Source organism: Lichenostomus cassidix, chromosome 2, assembly GCF_008360975.1.
Source record: "Lichenostomus cassidix isolate B80296 chromosome 2, HeHo_3.0, whole genome shotgun sequence".
NCBI classification, from domain to species: Eukaryota; Metazoa; Chordata; class Aves; order Passeriformes; family Meliphagidae; genus Lichenostomus; species Lichenostomus cassidix.
Window position 1 is genome coordinate 145,430,475 of NC_139482.1, and position 23,541 is coordinate 145,454,015.

A 23,541-nucleotide genomic window follows, 5' to 3' on the forward strand; every position below is an offset into this window, starting at 1 on the left:
AAAAAATCCATGAAGGAAATCAATGTGAATTAAGAATGTTAACTCCCAGTTATTATAAAGGGAATGAAGAGAATACAGTGAGCTGGGTACCTTAATCGTATATCTTTCAGACTGTTTGAAAAATATGGGTTTACTTGCTATACTTATTGCCTTTATTATCCAGTACAATTTGTAGTCAGAAATATATGAGAGTCAATTAAGGTTTTGAAGAAAAGTTTTCTTTTCTTTTCCAAACAAAAGTGTCATATATCATGAAATATCAACTCCAGTGTTAGACTAGAAGAAATTTACTGCACCATGTCCCTGCAGTGAAAATTTGCAGCTAGATTAATGTTCCTTTAGCTGGCATTAAATCAATTTCATACATATGCTCGTATTTTCACCAGTGACACTCTGCAATAGCTGATGTTTTGTAAGAGCTGCAAAGAAAAAAAATCAGATTTTGTCCAAGCTTCATATATATGTATGTATATGCAGGTGAACAAGATACTTCATGCTTCACTTGCTGTGAAATATCTTGAGATTTTAAAGTTGGCCAACTTGCTTCATGTTTTTTGTGGCATATACACTGCTTTTTATCAGTGCACCTTCAGGTAGTTAAGAAGCATCTAGAGTTGCATAGATCTAATCTGGATAGAATTGACATTTTCTTTTTCCCCCCAGTTTATTGGAATTGCTCTTGTTATGAAACTTGCACGTCAGCGATTGACATTTGGGGATAAAACTGTCTTTCTACCTAATGCTCACCATGCTGGAGCTGATTTCACCCTGGCTGGTTGTCAGTGAATCCATGAGATAACAGCACCCTCCATGAAAAGACAGGAACTGTCCAAGGACGTTCTGCTCATCTCTGGGACTTTGCCTCCTGATCAGGGCACAGCAATCTCCAAAGAGGCGATTTTTTCTTAGTTCTCCTTCTCAAGAAAGGATGCTGAGGAGAGCAGAGTCAGCTCATTCAGGATGGTCTCATGGAGCAGCCACTGCAGCCCTGGGGACAAAGACAGTGTCAGTCACCCAGGGCATGAGCAGAGGTTTGTGCAGCAGTGCCATCACCATGACAAACAAGACACTGGAATTTTCTCTTCTCAGTTGCCTTGTGGCAAATAAAATCACAATGATTGCCTTGGTCATCAATGCTATAACTCGTCTCTTGTGCTGAACTGGTGTCTCACTGCTGCTTGACATGACTCCAGGTAATATGAATTTTCAGGGAGAAAAAAATTTCTTCATCTAGAGGATCTGATCTGAAAAAGAAAACCTTCTTTTATCTCACAGTAGTGAAGAAGGAATGAGTCTAATGGGTGGAGAAACCACTGCAAAATGAAAGGAGAATCAAGTACGAGATTTGCGAGTAGCTTTAATGTGGATTTGTAATTGAGGAATTTACTAGGATTTATGGATTTACAGACATTCAAGTACAGCTATATTGTGTGCTGAGACAGCCTAGGATGTAGAGATAATGTAGGAAAGACAGATTAAATGTACTGACATCTCTAAATATGCCCAGGGAAAAATTATTCCTTTTCCAGCATTACTGGGGTGTAATGAGGGACCTGTGAAGGACTTGAGGTCCCTTGGAGTGAAAATCACTGGAAAGTGCTGATCCTGAAAGCCGCCCTGAGGGTTCAAGTGAGCTGATCTAGCCCCTTTATTTTTGTATGATCTCCATTCTGTAATACCTAAGCACCTCACAGGCATCTCCATCTCTCAGGGAGATAGGAAACACTCATTGTATTTTAGAAGAGGGAACAGAAATATAAAGAAGATTGCTATGATTGGCATTAATATCCAGGGCTCCAGGTGATCAGCCACAAACCTGAGGTGTTTTGATTTTTCTTATATATCTAAATTTTATGTCAGAAAGCTTGGGAAGGCAGCTCTTCCTGAACAGAGAAAATCGGTAGGTAAGGTTTCCTCGAGAGGCTGCTCAATACTGATGTGTTCTTTGTGATGTTTTCATGTTACTAAGGTCGTGCATAAAGTCTGTCACTAACCTGGGTAAAAAAGTCGAGCTGCCTGAATGCCTGCTTTGCACATATTTTTCTGTCTTTCTTTGTCTTTTTAGCTATGTTGGTTAATATCAACTAGAAACTGTGTTTCTAGGTGGCATCCAGAAACAGCAGCATCCTCCAGTTTTCTTCAAAGGAGGGATTCACTTTAATTCTCTGGTTTCCTATGTCCTTTGTCACTTATTTCTTAACTTTTTGTCCTGTTGGGATAAGTAAGTTTTGACAGCACAGTATACAGCTGACATCTAAATACTGGAAAGAAAGTTTTGAGGATTTTTTTCTGATATGTGAGGCAGCAAAATTATAAATTACTATAATGTAATGGGTCACAAAGAAAACAACCCACAAAGTATTTATTACTGCAAGTTGCTCGAATGACTCTCAGTTTTGGTCAGTAGCACTGAACATAAAGAGAGGCCTCTTACATATATATTTATCAGGAAAAATCAAAATGATACCAACAGAGGTGTTACAGGTGTGGCTGCTTTTTAATGCATATATCTTGGGGTTTGCTTTTCTCCTTCCCCCAATCATTGTATAATTTTCAGTGCAAGGTGAACTATGCACTAGGAGAATCATAAATGAAAATCTAACTGCAAAAATCCTCCAAGATCTGACAGCCCTGGAAGACAACTGATTGTTAAATATCTTCCAGCCTTGTGCATGCAACAACCATTGCATTGATTCACACACCTCCACCTGCTTTATTGTGCTTAGGATGTCACATTTTCCACATGGGTAACTGTCTCTCTGAACCTAAAGATAAGCTGCACAAGAATGTTACTTCTCAAATTTCTGATTAGCAATATGTGCAATGTGTTTTATCTATTGATTCTTCGGCTCTGTTGTGCTTTCAGGGTGGATTTTTTTTAGATATGTTATATGATACATATGCTATAGGAAAAGAAAGCCTGAGCATCTAGTTTTAGGCTTTATTCTTGAAGTGTTCCATTTTTTATTTTCTGTGCTACTTCTTGGGTTTGTAGGGGTTTTTTTGTTTATGTATGCACATGCAGGCATTATCCATACATATGCTTCTCTATCATCTCAATTGCCTACCCTACCTTTTTTATAAATTACTTTTTAAAATTACTGACTATTCTCTGTGTCATATATAATTTAATACAATATTTATAACCATGGTAAAATGAACAATCACGCAGTGCTTTTCCGTGCATAGTTTGAAGCAATTTTCATAAATAAGGATTTAATAAAAAACAGGTTTCATTTTTTACACTCTAATTAAAAATTAAGAAGGAAAAAAAATAAAAGAAGAGCAATAAAACCAGACTGAACTCTTCTCAAAATTGCACACACTAACCTGATTGGATTCTCTGGATTTACTTTAATTTAGGATGTGTGTAAGGGGGAAAAGCAGAGCTTGGAGTAACCATTCCTGAAATGGAGGGTGAGCTGCAATAACAGGGTAGTAATTAAAGACTGCCTCTAGCGTGCTCCTTTGAAGGAGTTCATGTGCCTTTGCTCACTCTCCAAGAGTGTTACCTGAAAACTCATTAAACACAAAGCTTCAGGTGTAGCAAGGCAGCCAACAGATCAGCAGAGACTGGGGAAGTTTTTGTCGCTGCTGATTTATTGCAGCTCAGCTGAATAACAGGAGTGGGTTGGGTGTCTTGCTGGATTCCTGGTCATGTCCTCCCCTACCATTGCCCTGCTCTGTTGCATGAGCTCTGTTGGGGGCTGAGAGACTTTGATCCATCATGGACTTCTCACCCCCAAGGAGCTCATTCTCTTCCTCTGGAAATAGGTGTGTCTGGAGTGGTGTGGTGCAGATGAGACTTTCCCTGGTCAAAGCTCAAATTCTAGTTTTTGCTCAGAGGGGTTTCTCATAAGCAATGTGGATTTTGCACAAGGAACTGAAACAATAAATTGGAGTGGGGAAATCCTTACCACACTATGTGAAAGGCTCTGGAAAGGGCCACTGAATCATCCTCACCTTTCCTTCTCCATTGTCTTTTGCCTTCTGTTGCACCCAGCTCTGTTTCCCCAGCACATGAAAGATGGGGACCTGTTGGAGAAAGTCCAGATGAGGCCATAAAGATGCTCAGAGGGCTGGAGCACCTCTTCTGTGAGGCTGCAAGAGTTGGGGTTGTTGAGCCTGGAGAGGAGAAATCTCCAGAGAGAACTGAAAGCACTTTTCAGTACCTAAAAGGAATTACAAGACAACTGGAGTGGGACTTTTGACAGGACAAGAGGAATGAATTTATTCAGGGTAGGTTTAGGTTAGATTCCAGGAAGAAATTCTTCATTGTGAGGACGGTGAGACCCTGGCACAAGTTACTCAGAGACTCTGTGGATGCCCCAACCCTGGAAAAGTTCAAGGTTAGGCTGGATGGGCCTTTGAACAAACTGTCTAGGTGTCCTTGCCCATGGCAGGGGAGTTGGAACAGGAGGATTTTTAAAGTCCCTTTCAACCCAAAACATTCTATGATTCTATGTGGCTTTTTACATTGCATTGTGAAACCCACATAGAGAGAGAATATTATAATTTTCTGCATTTTTCCCCTGAATGCACTGTGTAGGTAAAAGCCGATATGATTTTACTGATTTTAAAAGATTTATTTCAGTTTCTGTCTCATATTGGCTTTTTTTTTTTTTTTTGGTTCTAATTCTTTGATTGTCATTTGTTAGAAGCCAAGCTAATTTGTGAAAAATAAATTGAACCATTTATTCTTACATTCATTGTATTGGATATATTCAACCTTTTTAATACTCTGTCTTTTTCCATATCCAGCCATAAGCTATAAGACTTCTTTAGGGAAAACAAATGAAAACAGAGAAAGCCTTTTACATAAGCAGCAAGCTCAAATCTTAATTACCTGTAGACATCCAGAGATGGTTTCAGACATTCACACAGGTGAAGAAGGGTTGTTCTTGTCACCTTCCTGTAACTATATGAAGACAGAAGAGGAAACCATCTGGCAAATGAAACCAGGGGGGCTGATACTAGGTGATCTTTAAGGTCCCTATCAACACAAACCATTCTGTGATTATTAGGGAGCAATCAAGGGTAAAAATGGGTAATAACTTCTGAGAGGTATTCAAGGTTGTGTTTAAATACATAATCCTTTTCTTTTATAGGACAATGAGAAAAGGCAACGAAAAGAACCCGAACTCGAAACTTATTTTCACCTCCAAAACAGCCTGGTATTGAGTTATTTTGGGCATATCTGAGGAAATCAAGGTTTGCTGCTTCTCTGGAAGGAACAGATGAGTGTAAAATGCTGGTTGAGTCCAATCCCTGAACCATTAAAAACACCTTACTAGTCAGTGTGGCTTGTTTAAATCTGAAAGGGTTACTGGTATGTCCGGAACTGCCATTTGTCCAGTTCAGAGGTAAATCTTTCCTCAGTGGGAGTAAAACCCCACAGATTTCACACTGTGGAGAAAAATAACATGGCAGGGACTGGGCTATATCACATTTTAAAAATGAAATTGTTCCTTATGGGACAGCACATCACATGTGGAAGTGAAACACTTTTGATCTGCTAAATACTTAAAAGTGAAAATCTTCATCCTAGGGGAGAGAATGAAGTCTCTTATAAATTAAAACGTTCTCATTTGGATTATTAAATAGTTTCTCAATGGGAAAAAGACAAAATTGGAAACAGGATTTTTAGTGTGAAAGCTGGGTGGAGGGGTGTTATGAAACTGCTTTCTTTTTGGAACAATGAAAAAGGCTTTCTGTGTTTTCAAGGCAATCACTCGTGGTCAGTCCTCAAAGGACCTTGCAAATATTACTGAGGTGTTGAAATGCTGCATGTGAGAGAGGCAGGCAGTGCTTGGGCTGATGGAATGGAGCATCACAGAGGGAGCCTGGAGCCCATGCAGCTCAGAGGGACTGGCAGCTTGGAGGTTATGTGGGAGCTGCAATACCATTAAGGCTGAGAGGCTAAACCCCTTCTGAGAGTGGCAGTGAAGTCACTCTCTTAATGCTGTTGCAAACAATGCTCATAATTTTTCAAGATGACTTCACCTGGATAAGAACTGGAGACAGCTAGAAACTGGTGCAACACAAAGGTTTTTCCTCAGTTAATTATTGTTTAAATGAAGGATTATAATAAGGAAGTCAGAATATAACCCTCCAAAGAGCACATTTGTTTATGCTTTATGTACCTGTGTGTACTAGCATTTATTATTTTCTGTTGCAAGGAAGCAATAATAATTCTGTGTCTGGCTTCATAAAGCTTATGAATTTGCAAATGTGTCTGTATCAATATAGAGCAGTGCACAGTTGGCTGGAATTTGTTTGCATCTATCTGTATTTCCTCAGAGCTAATCTCAGCTCCTATCCAATATAAACCTGTCAGGTTGTCTGTTATGCTAGCAGACCATTTATGTTTCCACTTGTGCACAGTTAAATCATTGTTTGCAAAAAGCCCAACTCATTGTTTTGTGTGTGTTTGTCTGCCTCTGTCTTTCTTTTGCTCAAACAATAGTGTGCTGGCAACTGCCCAAGAAAATTTGGGCACTCAGCATCAGAGCTGCTCCATCATTAAAGTCTTTCAGACATATGCAGCTATTGGGAGGTTAAGAGATAACATTTCTTGTTTGTTAAAGCATCAATGCCTTATGCTGACTCAGAAAAAGTTTTAACTAAAGCCTTGTGGGATTAGGAAAGGGGCCTACAATCTAGTCTGGTTATATCAGAATTGATTAAATGTGCTGTAATCCTCATTCTCTGATGGCAGACTTTTAACTGAATTTAGTTTCCCTTCACTACAGCTTAAAACAAAGTTCAAGATCTTTAGGTAAGTAAAGCCACAGAATTACAGTCTCTCTCTGTCTCCTAAATGTGAAAAAGTATGATATGAGAATAAAAGGCTAGATATTATCAAAGTCATTATTTTGACAGCTTTATCATGGTACAAACAACTGCTCAAGTTTCTGATATTCACCGATGGCTATTTCTCTCCTTTTTTTGCATTCTTCAATTTAGGTCAGTATTTCAAAGCAGAGGTAGTCAGAGGCAGAGCACTATTTAACTTGCCTTTTCACAAGCAACTCAAGGTGTTTCATTGCTGTCTGGAACGTGACAGTAGAATCCTCCTCTAGAAAAAAAAAAGGTTTTTTTCTAGAACAATCCCCAAATCCTAAAGATCAAATCAGAAAGGAAAAAAAAATTAAAAATTGAAAGCTTTGAACCTCAACAAGGAAAGACACACAACTTTTCTGCCTGTAAAGCATTTGTCAGTGAAGGGGTTTCAAAATCCAGGTGAGATTTTCCTCCTTCTCAATATAATATTTATAAAATGAAACCTGTCATGCCCATCATTATGTCTGTCAAGTGCTGTGAGTGACTATTCTGCAGAGCTGAGGTGGCAGCAAATACCTCAGGCTGGAGGTGCAGCCAATTACACCCAGCAAGTTGAAATATGGCAGACTTTTCAAAGTGGATTTCTCAAAACGGTAAAAAAATCTCTCTTTTGCATATTAGGTGACTTTAGTACACACCAAATCCTAATCTGCCTGAAACCTAAGGATTTGTTTTTTCCATTAATCCCACTGGTAGTGAATGGAGCCATAGTGTTGCTTAAAGACTAGCTTATGAGAAATTTCTTTCCTTCCTGTTTTGTGTGAAGAGACTTGGATTTTTCCTCTCCTAAGACAGTAGTGATAAGACATGGGAGAGTAGGTCTCTGTATGATACAGATGCTTTTTTTGTAAAGATAAGCATAGCTGCTCTTTGCTCCACTTATAGAATGACTGATAATATGTAATTTATTGATCTTTTTGGCCAAAAAAATATCCCAGATCCCACTGAGCACAGCCCAAAAATCCCTGTTACATATCCTCTTACAAGAAAATGCTGGGACACAGACAGCTGGGCTGCTTTCTTCTCTGTGGAGAACTCTGTCCTATTACAACTAAATTTGAAAAGCTTCAACCCTGACAACAGCAGATGAAACCTGTTGGTCCTGGCATGATGTATCCTCCCCATAATCATGTGTGCATGTGTATGTCCTATTAGAGGTAATAAGGGTTATGTATTTAGAGCAGATGCTCTTTAACCAATAACTGTCTTGTACTATTATGTCTGGATTTATTTATTCCCACAACAAACCATTGAGAAAATTGTCAGTGCTGATGATTATCGCAGTGCAAGGGTAAATTTCAGATCCATAAGGCTGACTTTTTTTTCTGAAGCTGGCTTCACTGGCGTCAAACAAAGCCTTGAACCACAAAAGATGAGTGTTCCCTTTACAGCAAAACTGCAGTTTGCCATTGTCTTGGATATCAGCAGGTGCACCTCAGTGTTACATTGCAGTTGGACTGGCTTGTGCATGGATGGGATTTTGACCAGAGTTAATAAAAAGGCAGAGGTTGGAGAAAGAAAAAAATTAATCTGTGATAAGTTTGCTCTTGGGTTGAAAGTGCAATTTGGTGTGAGCTGGGTTCACCCACTTCTCCCTGTCAGTGTTGTGAAGTATTGCAAAGCTCACTTTCCAGCTCAGGTCAGTCAGGGCAACAGGTTACAAAAACCTCTGTGAGAACTCAGGGAAAAATAATGGGAAATGCTCTGTTTGGTAAAAAAGGCGAAGAAAGAGAGAAAGAGACATAGAAGGGAGAGTGTGGGTGAAGAAAACCAATAACAAAACACATTAACTGTGCAAGGAAAGCTCAGCATGGGGAGCTGGAGTGAGTCAGGGGAAAGTAGAGGTTTTGTTATCACACACATTTTTCATCTCAGTCCTCATCTCTCCCTACACACCAAGGCAAATGGATAGTCTCCATCTGCATCACACAGGATTTCACATTTCTCCTTGAGCACATATAGAAACTCAGGGCTGCCCTGGGATCTCTCCTTTGGAAGTTCTTGCCTTCTCATCTTGAGGCTGTGGACTTCTTCCCTGATCTACTGCAGGCAGAAGTGGCTAGATCTTTTTAAAAGCTACTTATGAATAATTAAATCCCCACCCTCTATGCCACAGTAATTCTCACGATGCACAACACTCTTCTGACATTTAGCCCAGAGTATATAATATTCTCAAACTCACTTTGCAAAATGCCTTTATTGCTGGTAGGTGACTGGCAGGTCATGAGGTTTCAGGTAATGTCAGCTAATGTAGAAGGGAGAGTTGTCTGTGCTTTCTTTACCATGGAGTCCTGGGATTATTTCTTACTATGGAAGAAGAATGGATAGCAAGGGGGAAAGGCTGCAACCTCTGAAATGCCCCATTTTATGTATTTACTTGATTACATAAAACTTGTCCCACCAGGCAGAAAACCTTGACACTGAACATCTATTTCTGACAAGGCACTCAGAAATCCAGTCCTTCTTTCCACAGATGTAACAGCACAGCTGTATTGACACATTCCCACCTTGGGGCTCATTCCTTAGAGGACTACTTGGGATAGCACAATTAGGATTCATTAGTATCTACTCAACACACAGGACTAGAACATGGTACTTCTCTTTCACAGACAAATTCCTTTTACTCTCTAAGGTGACCAGGAGTCAGCTTTGAGGGGAAGCCCATCCTATATAAATCTATAAGAAAATTCCTTAACACATTTTTCAGCCTCTGGTTTATAGCCATTCAAATTAATTCAGTGACAGTTGTCAGTAAAAATTCATATTTGTCCATGCAGTTCCTTAATGTGGGTTCAAATGCATGGCTGACCCACTCATTTTTAAGCAGCTACTTTAAATCCTGGGTCTGACTTACTTTTTGCATAAAACATTTTTTTTTCCTGAATATATATAATGTGCTGTGGAGGGTAAGTACATGTCAGTGGTCACATTTGCTGAACACTCTCAGAGCAGCAGCAAACCCGACCTTTCTGGCTGGGTCTTTAGGTGAGCAAAGGAATGTTGCTCTGATGTTTCTGTATGGTGTTTCAACCTTGCAGGGCTGTTTTTTGCAGCACAGATGTTTGAACAGCCTCCCAAGGCAGAGGTGAGCAATTCCACAGGGGAAGCAAGTCAGGCATCTAAGAGATGAAGAGTTGTTGAATTCACAGTACTTTTGTCAGCTTTTCTAACCCAACCACAGACTTAACAGATTGGTCCTAAGGTCTGTTTCATGACCCCCCATGCTGTCAGTGAGATCAGAAATCCCCACTGCAATTACTGATAAGTTCGCTTGTTCTCATCTGTTATGAACGTTGAGTCCCTGGGGAGAACATGGAAGTCAAGGAGCTGAGTAAGCCTGGCACTGTGGTAGTGAGCTCACAGGATGGACCCAAAATTTTTTTTTTTGCATGAATAGTTTAATTTTTCCTTTTTTTTTTTTTAAATTTTTAATTGTCTTTTCTGGTCTTTCCCTGATAAAAGCTATTAGCACAATAGCAATCTGCTTAAAGAAAGGTCAGTTACAACAACAACAACAACCACCAAATAGGAAAGGGATGAGGTAGGTAACTTTGCTATGAAACCATTAATAAACTGTGCAAAATGCAGAGCCCCAGAAAACTTCCACCAGCAGCCCTTGATGTAAGAATAAGTGGCTCTTTCTCCACTTCTGCAATTGCATTCTTTGCTTCATTACATTATTCCTCCTCAGCCTGACTATGTTTTTCTATATTTCCCCTGTCTGTTTTCTGAAGAGGCAATTGTTGTGAATGGTGGAGAAGGTTGAGTGCCTGACTGAAATAAAGGAAAATTAGTTTTTAAGGAGAGTAAATTGGATAGAATAGGACCCGTAAGGATAACAAGTTGGCGATAATTCAGTGTAGTCTTCCTGTTCTGCTCCTGTTTATTAAATATTCTTATTGACTTCTGCTTCTCAGTACTCTCTGTTCTAGTGTACTAAATTACAGTAACTGAATATTCTGTCTACATATGCTGACTGGTCATTTGAGAGATGAGTGCACTTAAGACAGAAATGTTTTCCTTTAGTCCTTGGATCCTTGAAATGCCTGTTATAAAATGTACATCTGTGAGAAGGCACTTCTCCTTGCCAAATGAGATTTAATGCTGAAAAAGCTACAGAGCTAAATAAAATAATAAACTTTGAGGAGGAGCCTTCTTTTTGACTCACATTTCTCTTTTCTTGCTGCTTCTAGAATTTTGGGTTAGGAATTAATGCCTCCATACCCATATTTTCCCTCCAATAAAAGAAATCCTAATACACATATATTCCATAAACCTTATTTTCCCATTGTTGTGGCCTATTGATGGAGTTTCTCAAACTTTATACATTTTGGTTTGTGTTGCTTGGGGAGCAAGGCGCTCTGAGTTTCATCCTCTTTGGCAAGGCAGGGTAAACCATACTGGGCCAAGCAATGTTCTCAAGCACAACCAAGAATTTAGCCCTCATATCTAACTGCTACTGTTTTCCCTGAAATAGTTTTGACAAGCACATCTAAAATTCTTTTGGATGAATCCTGGATGTGACAAGAGGGATTGCATAAGCCTGTGAATGCTCTCAGTAGACAACACAGATGAGACCATCCTGCTCTTGTGTGAGAAGTCTTGCTCCATGGATTTACACCACGGTTTTGTGGGAAACAGGTTTTGGTTAATTTTCTTTACTTCTGCAGAGTAGATTAGGTGTTCCAACCTCCTTCCCTTTTCAGAAATGGATACAAAAAATGTCAGCTCTCTCCCTTCCCTAACTTACTTCAAGGCCAAGTTGGATGGAGCTCTGAGCTCCAGGTCTAGGGGAAGATATCTCTGTCCATGGCAGGGGGAATTTCACTGCCTTTCCCCCAGCCTACCCTGCTCCTGGGAGCCAGGGCATTTGCCAGGAGGGTACAGGTTTGAGGTCCCTCCTGATGAAAGAGTTGAAGCCAAGTCTTCCAAGGGCCAGGCAGACATGTGACGATCAGGAGATTTTACAGCACTGTGGAATTTTCTCAGCTGTAATTTTCTTTTTATAAATTGATTTTTTCTGATATGTCAGTTATTCTCTGGAAACGCTTTTCACAATAAACTCCCAGAGAAGAAAAATTAGGGGACAAATGCCTAATTTCCTAATCCCAGTTAAGCTTGTTTGTTAATCAGATGTTGAACTGCTCAACATACTACACAGCAAAAGAAAGAAGAAGTGCTCCTCCACTTGCTCAGAGATAGAGTTTGCGGGCTCGTGAGATGTTTGGCACTGAAAATAGTCACATTTATGAATTCAAGTGCCTCCAAATACAGATGGAAGAAGTACATTACTTTAGGAACATATTTAAAATTATAATGTATAAATATAAATTCTATCCCTCAATGCCCTCATGTTATAGGGCTGCCTTTATTCCCCATATAGTGACTGAGATTTGTCCTTGCCTGTCCTGCAAGACCATTTCTTGTCTTCCATTGCTGAACTAAATATGTGCTCCATCTTGCTTAGGTGTCTCTGCAGCAGAGGCTAAGCCTACATCTAAAAGGGAATTCAAAATCCTCAAACTCAACATGCATTGAGTGATTTGGGGGCAGCTGCTCAATAAACACTCATCTTGCTGTCTTTGATCTCCCTCCTCCATTTGGAGTATCAGTCTTTTAAACCAAATACAAGACTGCCCCACTGAATTAAGCCCCACACTTCTCACAAAAACCAGGAGAATTTCCCTGCCTTAGGAATCAATAAGCATATGCAGTCTTTTATTGGGGAGGAAGGTAATTTTTCCAGTAGGAAATCAAATCATACAGTCATATTAGCTTGGGTTGGAAGGAACTTTAAAAGGTCAGCTTGTTCCAACCCCCCTGCCATGGACAGGGACATGTTCCCCCAGACCAGGTTGCTCAGGGTCCCATCCAGCCTGGCTTGAACACTTCCAGGGATGGAGCAGCCACAGCCTATTTGGGAAACCTGCTCCAGTGTCTCACCACCCTCATAGTAAAGAATTTCTTTTTAATATCTAATTGAAATCTACCCTCTTTCAGCTTCAACCAATTAAGTTATCCAAGCAGTCGCCATTAAAGACAAGTGGTTAGTTATCTGTTTTAAAGGATTTTACACAAAATTGCATGCAAGTATAAGTGTATCTCTCTGATTAGTTGCTCTAAGATGTTGTACCTACATCTGCTACCTCAACTTAGAGAAATGTTTGGGAATAGAAAAAGTAATTCTGTTCCCTGTCTATGGATACAAGTTTTAAGTTTTATAGCCTTGGGATTCTTTATGACACTTGAAGTCTGTTAAGTGTTTTGCTCAACCTTCCCACTTTATGGTATACCTCAGCTCTACATTGTAGCCTTTGGAAAGCAGAGTAGGTGCTAGCTCCCATGTTTGCATCAGAATAATTATTTTGAATTATGAACCCAACCTGTCAGGCTCAATTCTTTCTCAGGGTAGGATTCACAGCATACAATTAAGGGGCCTATTTTATCACTCTTTTAAGAGGGAAAAAGTAAAATTAACAGAATAGAAGCAACTTGGGTAACAATAAGACACAGCAGATTTCTTCCCTGAATTTTTTCAAGATGGAAGTTTTCACTTGTTTCCTTCTTTGTGTCTCAGTGAGTAGACTTTGAAGAGCTCTTCTGAGTCATTCTCTCATGTCTACTAATGCAGAAAACCTCAGCATCTGACCTCTGACTTAATACACTCAGAGTAAACTCAAATATATGTAGGAACCTTGTAAAATTTTGATTTCCCTTTCAAGATTGAAATATCTTGGAAAAAATCCAAAGAATATGGATTCTGATCATACATAGTTGATTTTTCTTTAAATTGAACTATATGAAGTCCATATATATCCCCTTTCCTCAGTTAGTCTATACATGAGATTCCATTGAGTTTTTAAATTTCGTGATCCTGCTGGGGAGAAGTGAAAATTTGGTAAGACTGTTGCTTTTGCTAATGCCATTAACTGCTGTTATTTTGTTATACCATGTTCATTTCTCTGAGACACTTCAGCTTCCTCTGTTTATTCCCAAAAATGATTCAAAGCAGAAGCTCTACAGAGATGCCAGCACTTGGAACAGAAAGAAGCAAGGAATAGTAAAAATCTGTTCAGCAAGAGGATGGGGAAGCAAAAATCACTTTTTATTTCCTTTATTACCACCACAACTGTTTCTTTGTCTTATGTTAATTATGAAAATGGAAATCTCCAGAACACAGGGAACACATGGAAATATTTATATTGTCTTTAGTATATTCTTGACTTTGGCAGAGTTTGGATCCTCACAGAAGGCAGGAACCATGTTTGCTGACAGGAACACATCCCTTCAACAGGTCTGCTAATGGTTTGTTAAATGCCCCACTACGCAGGCCAGGTGACCTCTGTCCCTTCTTTTCCTCCTTGTTATGTCAAGCAAGGCATAACAAAGGTTAAATACTTTTCTTTATCATGTAAGCTGTGAGGGCCCCATGGGCAAAGGGGAGAGTGTACTGAATAATATTCTACCTATTCTCCAGTGTTAGCAGCATGTCTGACCAGGGCATCTGGGCTTCTATTCATTTTCCTGTGCCTGTTCTCCACTTGTCTTCCAAAGAGAACAGCAGGTTGTTCTTTCTTTCATGGTCTCAGTCTTGTTTTTGAAACTTTTTTCCCATTCTGGCTGCAGAAAGGAGAGTGAAGAGCTAACACCAGTTTTGTTGTGTGGATCTGTCAGTGCTTTTTGTGCTGGAGAGATACAGAATTATTATTGGACTTCTCAGCAGGTCTTATTAGCTTAGACTTGGCAACTGTGAGAAAGCACATATGCCTGTCATGTTTTCCAGGTATCATGGGAAAGCTCCTTCAAGTCTCCTCTTAGGAGCTTTGCTCCCAGGGAAAGGACTGGGGTGAAACTGTTGTCTTTCCTATTCGTCTTATATATTACTCATGTGGTGAGTGTCATTTTCAGGGATCTTTAAAAAGCCCTCTCTGTCCATGCCTCTGCTTAATTAACAAACAGAACAAACTGATAGATGAAGGGGGTGAGCAAAGGCAGGGCTGCTGCATTGCAAAGCCCTGACACAACTCAGCAGGGCTTCAGCCAGCTGCACAGCAGAAATCCTACAAAGACTGAGAACATGTGGACATGGATTTCTAGGAAATAAAGCTTTATTTCTTAACTCGCTCTCTGTGTTTCCTTGACTTCAGGTTGTGCAGTCATTCCCTAATCAAGATGCAGTGATTTAAGTAGCTATCATGTAAAGGTGTGGGTGGAAAAGATCCTCTCCTGAATTTCTCCTTCTTTAACAATTCTTCTATGACAGCAAGTAGCATCAAGTATTATATTTCAATGCCATTATTAGTTTAGTGGTACGGATGTAATCACTGATGTGATTACTGTTCACTCTGAACCAAAGAGTCTTACTGAGACTAACTGGTTAACACAGTAAGCTGTTCCTGACAGCTGCTGAAAGAAAGACAAGAAAAGGCAAGGGTGACAGTTCTCCTGCTACAACATCCTAAATACCAGGAACCAGCATTTCAGGTAGTTCTCTGTCTGAACACTGCATCTGTATAGTTATGTTTAAAGTGTTGGTAGACTTTGTTCCCAAGAATTGTCAAATCACATTTTGACATTTCTGAAATTGTGTTTCTGTGAGTTCCACTGTGTCCTTGTGCTCTCCATGAAAGTCTAAATTCTTTATTATCTTATCTAAGAATCATACAATCATTAAGGCTGGAAAAGACCTCCAAGATCACTGAGTCTGACCTTTGACTGATCACCACCTTAACTAAACCACAGCACTGAGTGCTACATACAGTCATATCTTAAACTCCTCCAGGAATGGTGACTCCACCACTTCCCTAGGCAGCCACTTCTAATGCTTAACCAATCTCCCAGTGAGAACTTTTTCCTGATGTCCAGAATGAGCTTCCTCTCACCCAGCTGGAGTCTATGAACTCTCATCCTTGCTACCTGGGAGAAGAGCCTGATCCCCACCTAGTTACAACCTCCTCCCAGGCAGTTGTAGAGCATGACAAGATCTCCCCTGAGCCTCCTTTTCTCCAGGGCACACAACTCCAGCTCCCTCAGCAGCTCCTCATATGACTTATGTCTCTACTCCCTCTTATTTTTAGGTTGTGAGAAAAAATGCATGACAACTGCCTTTCTCCTTTCTCCGAAATTTTCAAAAATTATATATTTCTCTATCATGTTTCCCCATCTTCTTTTTTTCCAGACAAACAAATTTTCTGTTTAGTATCTGCCCATATAGAAAATGGTCCACCTCCTTAGTATTTTGTTTCTTTTTGCATTTCTTCTAGTCCTAATACATATTTTTTTCATATAAGGGTGAGAAATGATGCAGTATATAAGATAAAATATTATTATGATTTTATGGACTAGAATGACAATATTTTCTGGCTTGTTGTCTGTGTCTTTTCCTGTAAGTCCTTCTGATGAGGATTGGTCTCTTCTCCCAAATAATAAGTAATAGGGCAATAGGAAATGACATCTAGTTGTGCCAGGGCATCTTGGAATGTATATTATAATAAAATTTCTTCACTGAAAGGTTTATCAAATATCAGAACACTCTGCCCAGGGAAGTGGTGGAATCACCATCTTTGGAGATATTTCAAAGACATGTAGAAGTGGTACTTAGAGCCTTGTTTTAGTGGTGACTTATTAGTGCTGACTGGACATTTGGACTTAATGATTCTCAGAGGATTTTTCCAACTATATGATTCCATAGGTCTGTTACACTTGCTATTCTGTCTGCTCTTGAGAACAGGAGAGGCATTTTCAAGGTGTGAGTCTGTGTATGAGGAAAATCTTTTCAACCCAATTCTATGAAAACAGTATTTTTTGTAATCTACATGCAGAAATAAAAGGGTCTCTCACACAGGGTTTTTGTATAAAGGCATAGGTGGGATAAAAAGTGGTAACAATACGATTTAAAAGTTGCTTTATAAGAGCTTACCTGATTGACTCTTGCTTGGAATTCAGAAGAGGTTCCTGGCTGAGAGGACTAGAGGTCATCACTGAGTACAGTTCCATGGTGATTCTGGCATTATTTGGATATGGAAATCTCTAGGAAAACCCTAATTTTTGAAACCTGCAGTATGGGTAAGACAGAATCTCTTACTAAGCAAGATACAACACTGTTATCTCAGTTTCATATAGGGGACAAAAAATAGTTTAAAGAATAAATGGCGTTAAAAATTGGGAGAAAAAACCAACAAAACCCAGAATTTTTCAAAATGATTGTGTTCCAAAAAGTTTGTTTACCTTCAGGTTATGGCTAATCTTGGAGTGAAGCTCATGGCACCTGTTCAAGATGCCAGGACAGAGGGTGTTGTTCAGGCAGGGATGAAGCTGTCCTTTATCAATAACTCCAGCACACTCAGTATAAACAAGCTCATTCCATCTGTGCTGCATCCTGTCATTGCCTGAACAATGCTGAAAGGAAAATCCTACAGCCCACTTGCTTCCTGCTCTTGACATATGAAGAGCCAAGAGATTGAAGGCAGCACATGGTTGAAAAGAAAGAAAACAATGAGGTAATGGCTGAGAACAGTACAGCTTTCCCATCTTGCTGACTCCTCCAGAGATGACAGAATAGATTCACCTGATGGTGACTCACCTGAAAGCCATGATGCTGCAAATTTCAGGCATTATCTTTTGCTCTGGTTATATCAGAAGGGGTAAATAATGGCAGGTGGAGGCTTTTTGTTTCTCAGTCCCAGTACCCCATGCTGATGAACAAAATCAACATACCATTTTACAAGCAGTGGATCTGAGATGGCAAGGTGAAGAAAACCAGTCTTGTGCTTCTTGTGAAACACCTTCTTGTGTGTTTCTTATGAAAGCAAACCAAATCCAGGGCTGCATCAAAAGGAGTGTGGGCAGCCCGTGGGGGGAGTGGATTCTCCCACTCCACCATGTCATCGTGAGATCCCACCTGGAGTGCTGTAGACAGTTCTAGTTCCCCTAATATAAGAAGCACATGGAAACTGTTGGAGCAAGTCCAGAGGAAAACAGTGAAGTTGATAAGAGGACTGGAAAAACTCTCCTGAAAATACAGGCTGAGAAAGCTGGGGCTGTTCAGCCTGGAGAAGAGAATGTTCTGTGGAGAACTCCCAGCATCTTTACAGGATCTGAAAGGGCTACAGGGAAGCCAGAGAGGAACTTTTTGTCAAGAATTCTTAGGACAAGGAGTAATTGGTACGAACTGAAAGAGGGGAAATTTAGGCTGGGTATTAGGAAGAAAGTGTTCACTATGAGGGTGGTGAGACACTGGATGACGCTAGCCCATCCCTGGAAGTGTCCAAGGCCAGGATAGATAATGCCTTGAGCAACCTGGTCTGGTGGGAGGTGTTCCTGCCCACAGCAGGGACTTGGATCATCTTTAGGGTCCATTCCAACCTCTTAACATTCTGTGATTCTGTGATCATGCAAGCTGAGCACTCCAGCTTTGAATGAGAAAGGGAGAGACAGACAACTGATATTTGTGAGCCTGAAGAAACTGTTCATGGAGTAGTAACAAGGATTGTGATGGAACAAAACTGCATTACAGCAAGTATGAGGAATAGCCATGTCTTATTTCTGCTCCTAAAGTCTGCTCACTGACTCCACTGACCCCTGCTCTAGCTCAAGACAAGCTATTATAAAATGTAGTTACTGCATTTCCCTGCACTCTGAGGCATTTGTTTTATTGAGGTTCTGGAAAGATTTCTCCAACCTGTTTTACTGACAGTGTTCAAGGATGTGATGAAACACTGGGATGCTTTTCACAAAGGAAGAAAAAAAAAAGCTCTGTAGTCCAACATTTAGCTCCATACCCATGCACATTGGCCCTCTGCCACACTCTCTGGAGCAGGGACAGGCATCTCAGCTGCACCACATAGCAGGCTATCCCTCATTGCATTCTTTGCCCTTTCTTTTGCAGAAAAAAAAGAGAAAAATAATAAAAAATCAATTTCTGGACACTTAGGAGATACTTTTTATCAGCAAGTAGAGACAGAAGCAGCACATTCCCATGAAAAGTCATCCTTTTCACCTCCCACCTCCAAGCACTCTTCAGTTCCTGGAGCCTCACAGGTGAGCAGAGGTTATACAGCCAAGTGCACATGACTGAAGGAACTAATGGATGCACCAGGCTCGGCACAGACTCATCTCTATATGGAAACTCAGGAGTTTTCTGCATTCCTGTGCTTGCTGACAAGATGAACAGCTCACTGCACTGATAAGCAGGAGCATCTGAAGCAGGAAACTGGTTTGGCCAGTTCTTCATTGCCCAGACTCAAAGCTAATGACAAACATTTTACCCAGAGGAAAGTTGGTTAGAGTTATGTAGAGTGCCTGTCTAGTGCCTGGTTAATGTTCACTGAAGCCCCTGTGCAATAATTCCCCCACTTGAGAAAAGCATCCAAACTAAGAGGGGTATTCAAATTCAGGTCTTGTACTCCTCTGGAAGATTTGAGTATTAAAAATAGCCCCTGTTCTTCTCTTTCCTGAGAAACATTTTGGCAAATGCAGCTAAGCAGCAGCAGCCTCAAGGCTGTGGCTGAACTGCTCTTCATCCAGCTCCAGTCATGTCCCCAGTGGGAGGTAATTGCCTAATGAAGCCTGAGGATGGTTGAAGCCTAAAAACACTTAAGGTCCAGGGCAGAAATTTAGACATCCTCTCTTCACTATTCCCTAGCTCTGCCTCAGCTTGGAGGATAGTTTTGTGGAATCAGTCTTTAATCTCTCCTCAGTCACAGTAAAGGAAAATCAGGTGTGTAATTCTGTGGGGTGATTTGGCTGAGAATCTGCAAAGGCATAGGTGTTGAGAACCTGTCCTTCTTGCTTTTCTCTGACATGTCCTTTACAGCCTCTACCTATTTTAGTGTCACAGCAACTGATGATCTTTAATTATTTGTGTGCTGAAATAAAGAATTCTCATTTTGCAGGAAAAAAATTGGCAGGCAGAGCTGCTGAGGTCTGAGGAGCCTGGTGGTCTGGCAAAATCATGCAGTGAAATGAAATACTCAGCCAACAGTTCCCCTCTTTTCAAAACCTCTTCCCTGTGGCATCCCATGATAATAACAAATCTCTTTGGTGCCTTCTGTTGAACATGAGAGAAAATTTTGCATGGAAGAATGTTCTGTTGTCCTCAGTCAAAGTATGAATTTTATACATCTGATTGTACATTTGTTTTCATCGGTTTGAGTGTAAGGAAAATGGGCAATGTGGTCACAAGTACCTGAATTCAGATCCACAAATTTAAAAATCTTCTTCTAAATGTATAAACAAGAACAGCACCAGCAGCAAAAACAATTAAAGAACCAGTAAAGCCAACAACCTTTTTTTAAAGTGCTGTCTCATTGTAAAATTAACTCTCCCCCAGAAGCATCAGTTCTGATTGAGGTGATCAGATTTAGGTCTTACATGGCACCAGGTAAGCCCTGTTGAGGAAATCAGGGCTATTCCAAACAAAATGCAGAATACAGGGAGAACATGGGTAATGGCAATATTAACAATAATAGTAACCTCAAAGACAACATTCACTTTTAAGAAGGGAGAATTAAACCTCAAGATAACACAGAATTTAGGGCAAAGGAAACTCTACCCTACATTTTGTTGATGGTAATATATCACTGTAGGAGGTGCTAAGCCTGGCTTTAAAGTGCCTGAAAATATAGAAAAGAACATACATCAGAATCTGCCCTCATTACAAACTGTGTTACTTCTCTGACTTTAGCAAAAGCAGAATATTGGTTTCTAAAAGCAGATTTTAGCCTCACAGATGACTCTGATCACATACAGTGCTATAAATTGCTAATGGGCTTGTGGATTCTCTATAGCAGGAAGGAATTTGTTGGAAAAGTGCTGTTTTCAAAAGAGCTTCTAAAAGAGGAGAGAAGTGAACATAATCAGGATTCCTACAGAAATCCAAGGTCATGCTGGGAGCAGAGTTTTGGAGAACAGAATCAGAAGAGAATCAAAAGTTAGGAAGGCAGAGAAGGGGAAGGCAGAGGAAGGGTTAAAATGACTGGAAATGGAAAGGATGTCACAAAATGTTAATCATGTGTCAAGGGCTTCAGAAAACCCTTTCTGGCTAAGCCCCTTTGCCTGTGGTCTCGTCATGGTTCTTAGCTGGGACCATCTCTGTATTTGTACAAACTTCAGCACAACAGGGATCTGCTCTCTGTTCTCTGATACCTCCAGGCACAGGCATCACACAACTAATTAACAGCAGCAATAAATGATACTGTTTTGCCTCTTAACCCTTGGCATTTATTTTTCTGTGGGCTGAATTAAAAAGAACAAAAAATAAAAAAAAAAAAAGAGGAAGATTAATAATCCTCAGTCAGAGTGAACCTCCGAAGAGATGACACCATCTGGATGATTACTACTTGTTTCATTTGCACGTTGAACTCAGTACTCTTCCGGCACTAATTATTGCTTACCCTTTCCTTATTCCATGACTTCTGGGGCTGTGTGTGGGATATAAATAGCCAGACTAATGACATGCTGCATGTTGCTCAGGAGACCTCATGTTAGTTTACAGCATTTCTCTGATTATTACTTTTTTAATAGAGAGAAGATAAAATACTGGTCTCACAAGCGCAACATGAGAGCCTTAATTTGTTCACATTTTTCTCAGAGCTAGTGCATGATGAAATATTTATATGTTCCTCTCTGGCTGCAGCATTTTGAATGTGCTGGGTTGTTTATTGTTGTAGTTAAGAATTGGTGGGGAAAGAAGTGCTGGAGCTCTGGGTAGCAGGGTATCCATGTGAAGTGTGAAAGTAAAATGGTTATAACCAAAGCAAACATAACCACAGATGGTGCTAAGGGCCTGACCTGTCCATTACAGGTAGAGAATTTAATAATATGTCAATTGGTGAAACATTTGTAGGGGAAGTTGCAGAGTCAAATGCTGTTCTTAGCACTGAAAGGCAAGGCAAACATTAGGTTATTAAAATGGCTTGTAATGCCGACTAAAATAACGAAGTTTGTCATCTTACGGGGGTGTAACACAAACTGTCTGCGGTGGCCAAGAGACGAAACAAAACCACAGCTTTTGGATACTTCCTGAAATACAGACACTGCTGGTGAGATGTCCATCCTTGGCTAATCTAAATGTGACCTGGTGACACATTTTCCTTTTTAAGGTTTCACCCCACGCATTCCTTTCTAGCTGTAAATTTACAATTTACAAAAATCAGTAACTGATGACGCTTGGTGTGGCATTTCCACTGCCGTGATGACATTTGGGTTTGGTTAACTCATCGCCCTCGGGATGAGTTAATAAGCATTGATTGTTATTCACTCTTTGTTTGTATCAGGACTAGCAAAGATTTCTCTCATTGTACAATGCGTGGGTTTAATAAAGATTTTAAGAACAGTGTCATGGCATGCGAACAAGTGTGTATTCTAGCTTAAAGACCAGACTGGTAATCAAAATTAAGATAATTTTCTGCTTTGATTTTTGCCATAATTCCCTTGTTTAACTGTTTTCTGCCCAACTCACTCTCTATTTAGATTACTAAATCTGCACTCTGCTGCAAGTCTGCAAGTCTCTGCAAACAAACATTTAAACCATGGATGCAGCATAATCTTGAAAGCCACTGTTCCTGACTTATAGCCAGAAACTTCCAGTCATCCTTGCTTTACTGTTGCTCAAAAGTACTGGGATAACCCTGGAAGGAGACACTGGTTCTCTGTGAGATGCCCATCCCAAGAGATCTCCAAGACAATCTGAAAAACACCTTAGCATTGTGCTCAGGAGACACAGACAGAGATGAATAGGTGCCAGGGAATAAAAGCAAAAGATAGCTGACACTATTTGATTAGGGCAGGATTTTAGCTGTTCATCTTGCCTGATTCATCAGCCTTCAAATTATCCAAACCCTATCATGAAAATTTAAGCCTACTGAAAACAGGTTTAGTTTGCTTAGCTATCTTTTGTTGTTCACAGACACTCAGAAGGCTGCAGCCCAGTTTGAAATGTAGAACTGAACATATATCATTGGGGACATTCTAGGTTTGGGTTAAGGTAGGGCAGGAATTTAGGGATTCCAGGGGGACTGAAAAGACTCTATTAAAGCATTTAAAGAAAAGGTGATATGCTCCTCTTTACCTGCACTGTGGTGTTTCCCCACTGACCTTGCTCTGTTGCTGGCCCAGAAGATGAAAGTACTACTACCCTTTTCTGCACTCCTTTGGGTTTCCAGTCCTTTATCTCCACTGAAGCCTTCAAATCCACAAAGTCCAGGGACCAAGAAGTGAGGTAAGGAGAGGGAAGTCTCCTTACTACCTTCTCTTAACTTTTTGTGCACCCATGCAGTGCCAGCTGCAATCCTGGCTCTCTGTGATTCATAAACCAGCCAATTTTTTTTTTAATAAAACACTCACTTAAATCAAAGAATTTGGTTTCATTGCCTCCTGCTGCATGAAGGTCAAAGCCTAGTGGTGCATACTTCACTGATTCTTTATAACAGTATGCTCCTCAAGATCAGTTTCATTTGCCTTGTGTCAATGGTTTCCACTCCTGTCTTCATATAATTACAGGAAGGTGACATGAACAACCCCTCTTCACCTTTGGGAATGTCTGAAACCATCTCTGGATGTCTACAGGTAATTAAGGTTTGAGTTTGCTGCTCATGTAAAAGTCTTTCTCTGTTTTGATTATCTTTTTTTTTTTTCCCCCTAAAGAAGTCTTATTTCTCCTGGCTTAGATTTTAGAGCTAGGCATGGGAACAAAATAAC

General features: G+C 40.2%; 1 long non-coding RNA gene across 1 annotated transcript; it reads right to left on the minus strand.

Moving 5' to 3' along the window:
* Window positions 1-14,704: 14,704 nt before the first annotated feature.
* Window positions 14,705-17,602, minus strand: LOC146442461 (uncharacterized). Its single transcript, XR_014849609.1, has 3 exons — window positions 17,426-17,602; window positions 16,763-16,897; window positions 14,705-14,786 (listed from the first exon to the last, which is right to left on the minus strand). It is a non-coding gene; the product is annotated as an uncharacterized LOC146442461 (long non-coding RNA).
* Window positions 17,603-23,541: the final 5,939 nt, after the last annotated feature.